Raw genomic sequence first — 7,798 nt, forward strand, 5'->3', positions numbered from 1 at the left:
AGACACCTAGAAATATTTTATATTATAATATTGGGCACCTAGCAATATTTTCTATAACAAGGCACCTAGAAATATTCTCTAATATTAGGCACCTAGAAATGTTCTCTTATAATATTAGGCAACTAGAAATATTTTCTATTATAAGGCACTTAGAAATGTTCTCTATTGTAATATTAGGCACCTAGAAATGTTCTAATATTAGGCACCTAGAAATATTTTATATTATAATATTGGGCACCTAGCAATATTTTCTATAACAAGGCACCTAGAAATATTCTCTAATATTAGGCACCTAGAAATGTTCTCTTATAATATTAGGCACCTAGAAATATTCTCTTATAATTTTAGGCACCTAGAAATATTCTATAATAATAATAATAATGATAAAGTTGGAAGAAATGTTCTAATATTAGACACCTAGAAATATTTTATATTATAATATTGGGCATCTAGCAATATTTTCTATAACAAGGCACCTAGAAATATTCTCTAATATTAGGCACCTAGAAATATTCTCTTATAATATTAGGCACCTAGAAATATTCTCTTATAATATTAGGCACCTAGAAATATTCTCTAATAATATTAGGCACCTAGAAATATTTTCTATTATAAAGCACCTAGAAATATTCTCTCATATTAGGCACCTAGAAATATTTTCTATTATAAGGCACCTAGAAATGTTCTCTATTGTAATACTAGGCACCTAGAAATGTTCTAATATTAGATACCTAGAAATATTTTATATTATAATATTGGGCACCTAGCAATATTTTCTATAACAAGGCACCTAGAAATATTCTCTAATATTAGGCACCTAGAAATGTTCTCTTATAATATTAGGCACCTAGAAATGTTCTAATATTAGGCACCTAGAAATATTTTATATTATAATACTGGGCACCTAGCAATATTTTCTATAACAAGGCACCTAGAAATATTCTCTAATATTAGGCACCTGGAAATATTCTCTTATAATATTAGGCCCCTAGAAATGTTCTCTTTTGTAATATTCAGACCGCCCAGTTGCATCAAAACAGAAGGAAGAGGGTCCAGAAAGGCGAGGCTGCTGAGCATCCGACGTGGGACTTTGCAAACGTTCAAGGCCCAACCCAGGTCAAAGTGACGCGACGGAAATCGGGAGGAGATGGCAGGCAGGGCCTCCCGGCGAGTGGCCAAGCCCCGAGGCCTTCCCGCCCCGCCAACCATGGCGCCTGCGGCCTACCTTCTTTCCCCAAATCCACGCCGGGAATCCGCGCCCGGAAAAAAGCAGCAACAGCAGCAAAGCGCGCGCGCGCCGAGCACACCAGGCCGGTCCGGGGATTATGACGCGGGGTCCCCGCGCGCCTGTGACGTCACGCCACGCCCCTCACGTCCGCGCAAGGCCGGCGTAGGGCTCCCCCCCTCCTGCCGCTCGCGCAGGCCCCGCCCCCCCCTTCGCGTCACAGCTCCGCCAGGCCGCAAAGCAGCCTGGCCGGCGACGCGGCCTTCCCCCATTTGCCCCCCCCCGAACCCCCGCACCCCCAACGGCCCGGGGCCGCGCTCACCTGACGACGGCTGCGACTGCGGCGGGGCGCCCGAGCAGGGAAGAGGAAGATGGCGGCGGCGGCGGGGAAGAGGGGAGGGGAGGGACGACGAGGAGGAGGAGGAGGAGGAGGAAGGCGGAGGAAGAAGAGGCGGCCGCGAAGCGAAGGAAGGAAGGAAAGAAGGAAGGAAAAGAGGAAGAAGAAAAAAAAAAAGCCTCGCGGGTCCCTCCGGCCGCGCGACGAGCCGCTCCGCTCCCTCAAATCGGCACAGCAACAGCAGGAGGGCGGAGGCGGGTGGCGTTGCTGGCCACGCCCCTCGCCCCGCCCGCCAGCCCGCCGCTCATTGGACGCGGCGTCGGGCGACGCGGCGCCGTTCACAAGCCGTTACCGCTCGCGTGCGCCTGCGCACGCGCGGCAGGAAGGGGGAGGGAGGGAGGGGGAGGAAAAAAAACCGGGAGGGCGGCGCCTGCGCACTTCCCGTCCGCTTCGGCGCCGCTTCCCACGTTACTTTCTGGCCCGACGCGTGTCTTGTGTGCTTACCACGGGGTCGTTTTGCAGGATGCTAGGCCTACTTCCGTGTCGGGACTGTTGAAGGGAGTGGAGGTGGGGAGGGCTAGGAAGCCACGCGTGGAGCAGGTCCCCCATGTTACACGCGTGGGTTTCTAGCTGGTTTCCTAAACCCGCCCGGAGGAAAAGCGGCCTAAGGGGCCTTGGATCAATCAAGGTCCCTCCCTTGAGCCTAGACCAGTGTTTCTCAACCTTGACAATTTTAAGGCATGTGGACTTCAACTCCCAGAATTCACGAGCCAGTTGCCAAATGTCTGATTTTAGATTAGGTGACCACATGGAGGCTTGCAACAGTCAATCTCGAGCCAGACAGGATCGAACTGCTGGCAGTGGGCAGAATTTGCCTGCAATGCTACATTCTAACCACTGAGCCACCAGGGCTCTTACAAGAGGAAGGAAGGAAAAGAGAAATCACGAGGGGACAGGGAGTTCTAGTTCCACTTTAGGCATGAAAGTCAGCTGGGTGACTTTGGTCTAGCCAAGGTTCCCCACCCCCGCCTAGTCTTGCAGACGCATCCCCCCCCCTTTGAGGTTCCCCCTTGCACCAAGGGCGAGAAAACACCCGTAGTCCTTGAGTTACGACCACAATATAGCCCTAAACCTAATGTTGCTAAGTGAGACGTTCGTGAAACGAGTTTGCCCCATAGCTATTTAAGTGATTCGTTGCATTTCTTAAGTCAACACGCTTTGTTAAGTGAACCTGGTGCTCCCGTTGATTTTGCGGGTCAGAAGATCACAAAATGGGACACCGCAACCATCATAAGCGTGAGTCGGTTGCCACGTGGCCTGGATTTTGATCATGTGACCGTGGGCATGGTACAGCGGCTGTAAGTTGTGAAAAACGGTCATACGTGCCTTTTTTTCAGTGCCGTTGAACTTGGAACTGTTGAATAGAAGAGAAGAGAAGAGAATAAGAGAAGAGAGGAATAGAACCGAAAGGAGAGAAGAGAGAAGAGAAGATAATATAGAATAGAGAGTAGAATTACAGAATAGAATAAGAGAGGAGAGAAGAGAAGAGGAATTGAACAGGAGAGGAGAGAAGCAAAGAGAACATAGAAGAAACTAGAGAGTAGAATTACACAATAGAATAAGAGAAGAGAGGAGAGGAGAAGAGAAGAGAATATAGAATAGAATAGAGAGTAGAATTACAGAATAGAATAGAAGAATAGAATAGAATAGAATAGAATAGAATAGAATAGAATAGAATAGAATAGAGCTGGAAGGGACCTTGGAGGTCTTCTAGTCCAGCCCCCTGCTCTCCCCTGAACTGTTGTAAGCTGAGGACCACCTGTGTTAACAGCCTTGGCACCAGGTAGGAGGAAGACTACCTTGCAGGGCTGTCGTTGCGGGACAGTGCGCTCCTGAGCAGAAGACCTGCGAAGGAAGGGGGCTCCCACCCAATGATGACCCCCCCCCCTATCACCACCAGCCTTGGTTTCCATCAAGCAAGCCTCCTTTGAAAGCTAGTGTCAGACTTAAAAAACAGAAGATTTGACTTGCCAGAGGGGACATTATATGATTAAATATTTGTTCGAATATGATTAAAAGAATGGATAACCTTTAGATATAATTAGACTTCTATAATAAGAAAGATCTGATTTATAATTAGAACAGCACTTTTTTTTAAATTTGGGAATTATGAAAATACGAGGATGGCTCGTATAAATGAAACTCTTAGCTATATAAATGTAATTAATCTTGAGAAAACCATAACCTGACAAAAATATTCCGAATATTGATGGGAAATTAAACTTAAATAAGAATATGAAAAACAAGATATTGATTTAATAAGGAGATTTCAGCTTCAAATACATTTGAAATATAAATTGGTTAGAAAAGAGATTATAAACTGATATTATTGTTATTTGTATAACACTAGAAAATATGAAGAGGATGTACATATTCAATTTTGTATGTATTAATAGTAACAAGAATTCTATTTGCGTATTTTTGGGAAAATGAAAATCATTTGAAAAGAAAGGAGGATCAGGGAAAAAACACTGGATTGTGCAGTATTGAATAGATTTATATTGAAGAAGTTAATGTTAAATATGTGAACCCAGACAACACGTTGTTTACTAAGTAGTAAAGATTGTAATTGTTAAAAATCAATACAATATTTTTTTTAAAAAAATAAAAGCAAGCCTCCTTTTTCCATCTTTCACAGCCTGGTACAAGTCACAGCGTCCAGCACAAGCCACGATCGGACCAGGCTTGGCTCAACTTCCCTGCAGCTAGAAAGGCGGTCTGTTGTGATCTCACAGCTTCAGAACTCATCTTTGTGCATCGGCAATGTACCAAGTGTAAAAAAAAAACAAAAAACCTTGCCAGTTGTGAGGCTATGACCTCATCTCAACCTGACATGGCTGACCCAAACTTCAGTCCTCACTCTGGCTGTCCCCTTTGCTCCCTTCAGCATTGCACCAAAAATGATGGAGGGGAGAGCTGAAAAGTAAAATAAATAATAAATAAAAATGAAATGCCCAAGAGAAGCACCATGCTTATAGGGCTGTCTGGGGCAGAGTTTCTCAAAGTGGGCAGCTTTTAAAATATGTGGACTTCAATCAGAATAGAGCTGGAAGGGACCTTGGAGGTCTTCTAGTCCAACCCCCCCCCCACTCAAGCAGGACATCGTATACCATTTCAGACAGGTGGCTATCCAATCTCTTCTTAAAAACCTCCAGACTTGGAGCACCCACAACTTCTGGTGGCAAGCTGTTCCACTAGTTAATTGTCCTCTTCTTTGTGGCAATCCCCCAAATACTGAAATACTGCTATCATATCCCCCTGGTCCCTCTTTTCTCTAGACTGGCCAGTTTTCAGATCCATCCTGATCCTGTAGCATCTATTCTAGCTAATAATCTCTGCAATCTCATCAGATCCTCTGTTTACAGCAGAGCAATCCCTGCATACGAAAATCCATGTTCATTTATCCCTGACAAACACTGTTTCATATAGTGACTAGTTGCCATCTGAGAGCTTATACAGGACAAAAAGACTTTCTCCAGTTAAAAAATGCCACGCTTAATTGGATAAGTGGCCTAGATATTAATATGTAGAATACTTATTTTATTTGTATGAACCAGCGTATTTTAAAACGAAATTTGTAACTTCTTCATCCAAAGGTGCTTTTTCACGAGGCAACTGGACTTTCGTTTTTGTCTTTGAAGACGTTTCGCTTCTCATCCAAGAAGCTTCTTCAACTCTTTTATTATGGAGTCTATGGAATGAGAAGGACTAGGGACTCTTCTTGGATGAGAAGTGAAACGTTTTCAAAGAAATGCTCAATTCTGCATTCTATTCTATTGTATATTTCTATTCTATTCTATTTTGTTCTATTTCTATCCTATTCTACTCTATTTCTATACTATTCTATTCTATCCTGTTCTATTCTACTCTATTCTATATTTTCTATTGTATATTTTCTGTTCTGTTCTATTCTATAATTTCTTATTGCTTAGAAAATTGACCACGTCTCCACCTGATGTGTATGAGTTCTTTCTGTATCTCTTTACTGCTGCTATCCATGAATTTCATGCCGTTTGCAAAATAAACCCCCTTCCCATCCTTCCATCATCCCACTTCTAATATCACCACAAGGATTTATTTATTCCCATGTGGGATTAATAAAACTGATTCTGTGGAAAAAATGAAAGAAATCTGCCAATGAAGTGAAGCTTGCAAAAATTAGTGTAGGGATTAAATTATTTGCAGTTTCTTGTGCAGGCAGTCCTCGGCTTACAACAGTTCATTTCATGACCGTTCAAAGTTACAACAGCACTGAAAAAAGTGACTTATGACCATTTTTCACATTTACGACCTTTGTGGCATTCATGTGATCAAAATTCGGATGCTTGGCAACTGATTCATACTTATGATGGTTGCTATGTCCCCAGATCACGTGATCCCTTTTTGCAACCTCCTGACAAGCCAAGTCAATGGGGGAAGCCAGGTTCACTTAACGACCATGTGACTAACTTAACCACTGCAGCGACTCACTTAACTACTGTGGCAAGAAAGCTGATAAAATGGGGCAAAACTCACTTAAGTGTCTCGCTTAACAACATAAATTTTGGGCTCAATTGTGGTCCTACGTTGAGGGCTGCCTGTACCAGGGATAGGCAACCTTGGCTCTTTTATGACTGGTGGACTTCAACTCCCAGAATTCCTGAGCCAGCCATGCTGAGGGGAAAGGGAGAGGTTTCCAAGCTGAGCCATGCTGACTGAGGAATTCTGGGAGCTGAAGTCCATGAGTCATGAAGGGGCCATAGTTCCCCCATGCTGGCTCAGGAATTCTGGGAGTTGAAGTCCACGAGTCATGAAGCAGCCTAGGCCTAGGCCAGAGGTAGGCAACCTTGGCTCTTTTATGACTGGTGGACTTCAACTCCCAGAATTCCTGAGCCAGCCATGCTGAGGGGAAAGGGAGAGGTTTCCGAGCTGAGCCATGCTGGCTCAGGAATTCTGGGAGTCGAAGTCCACCAGTCATGAAGGGGCCAAAGTTTCCCTCATGCTGGCTCAGGAATTCTGGGAGTTGAAGTCCACAAGTCATAAAAGAGCCCAGGTTGCCTAGCCCTGTCCTAAGTCCTCCTGTTCTAAGCAGTGAGCCTCCTAGACCAGGGGTAGGCAACCATGGCTCTTTTATGACTTGTGGACTCCCAGAATTCCTGAGCCAGCCATGCTGAGGGGAAAGGGAGAGGTTTCCAAGCTGAGCCATGCTGGCTCAGGAATTCTGGGAGTTGAAGTCCACCAGTCATAAAAGAGCCCAGGTTGCCTACCCCTGGCCTGTACAGAGGGGCGCGTTGGACATGATCTCTGTGATAGGGAGATCTCTCTGGATTTAAGCCTTATTAAGACCCATTTTTCACAGGAAAGGGGGGTTATACGGTGGGACTAAAAGCAGGAGGAAGGAACTTGGGGTCCTGCAGAACCTTTTGGGCAGCAATTCCCACAATTCCTTGCTATTGGCCTTTGGGCTTGGAGCTAATTGGGTGGGGATTGTGTTAATGATCTTTCAGAGATCCCTGTCCCAGCTTGGGAAGGCTGTTGGGGAACGTTTCGTGTCGAGGTCCAGGCCAGCCTGGCTGATTTCCCAAAGCGAAGCGAGTGGGGGCCCTGCTCGGCTTTTTGAATGGAAGACCACCAGGAAATCCTCAACCTGGAACCAAGATCCCAGGAAGGAAGGAAGGAAGGAAGGAAGGAAGGAAGGAAGGAAGGAAGGAAGGAAGGGAGAGGGAGGGAAGGAAGGAAGGAAGGAAGGAAGAGAAGGAAAACGAGAAGGAAGGAAGGGACAGCCCACTTCCACGAAACAACCCCCCCCAATGGAAGCCCAGCCGAAGCTATCAGGAGCCACCCTTTCATTTTGTGGCCCGCTAAGCCTGGCTGGGGAATTCTGGGAATTGAAGTCCAGGCCTCTTAAAATGGCTGACGTTGAGAAAGGTGGGGGGGGGGAAAGGAGGCAAAAAAAAAAACAAAACAGCAAGGGGCGAACCCGGGAGTACGTACTTCCCTCCCCGCTGCGCCTCTAAGCGTTTGCGAAGTCTATGGGAAGGAGCGGCGAGGCCGGGCATAGGCGGGGCCTGTGTTGCTGGGGGGAGCGCGGGAGTCTGCCGGCCGGCCAGCCAGCCGGCGCATTACGTCATCCCGGCATGCTCCGCGCGCGCGCGATTCTTTTTTTTTTTTTCCCCTTCTTTTTTTTCCCGCCATTC

The 7,798-nt window shown here is 45.8% G+C and overlaps 1 protein-coding gene across 1 annotated transcript in view; it reads right to left on the minus strand.

The window, feature by feature from the left end:
* Nucleotides 1–1,600, minus strand: part of ELAVL1 (ELAV like RNA binding protein 1) — a 24,632-nt gene extending 23,032 nt beyond the window's left edge. The window contains exon 1 of the mRNA XM_015818530.1: nt 1,548–1,600. The gene's annotated coding sequence lies outside the window, so the exon portion shown is untranslated. The remainder of the gene's footprint in view (nt 1–1,547) is intronic.
* Nucleotides 1,601–7,798: the final 6,198 nt, after the last annotated feature.

Source organism: Protobothrops mucrosquamatus, unplaced genomic scaffold (assembly GCF_001527695.2).
Source record: "Protobothrops mucrosquamatus isolate PMUCROS unplaced genomic scaffold, P.Mucros_1.0 scaffold760, whole genome shotgun sequence".
In the NCBI taxonomy this organism is placed as follows: Eukaryota; Metazoa; Chordata; class Lepidosauria; order Squamata; family Viperidae; genus Protobothrops; species Protobothrops mucrosquamatus.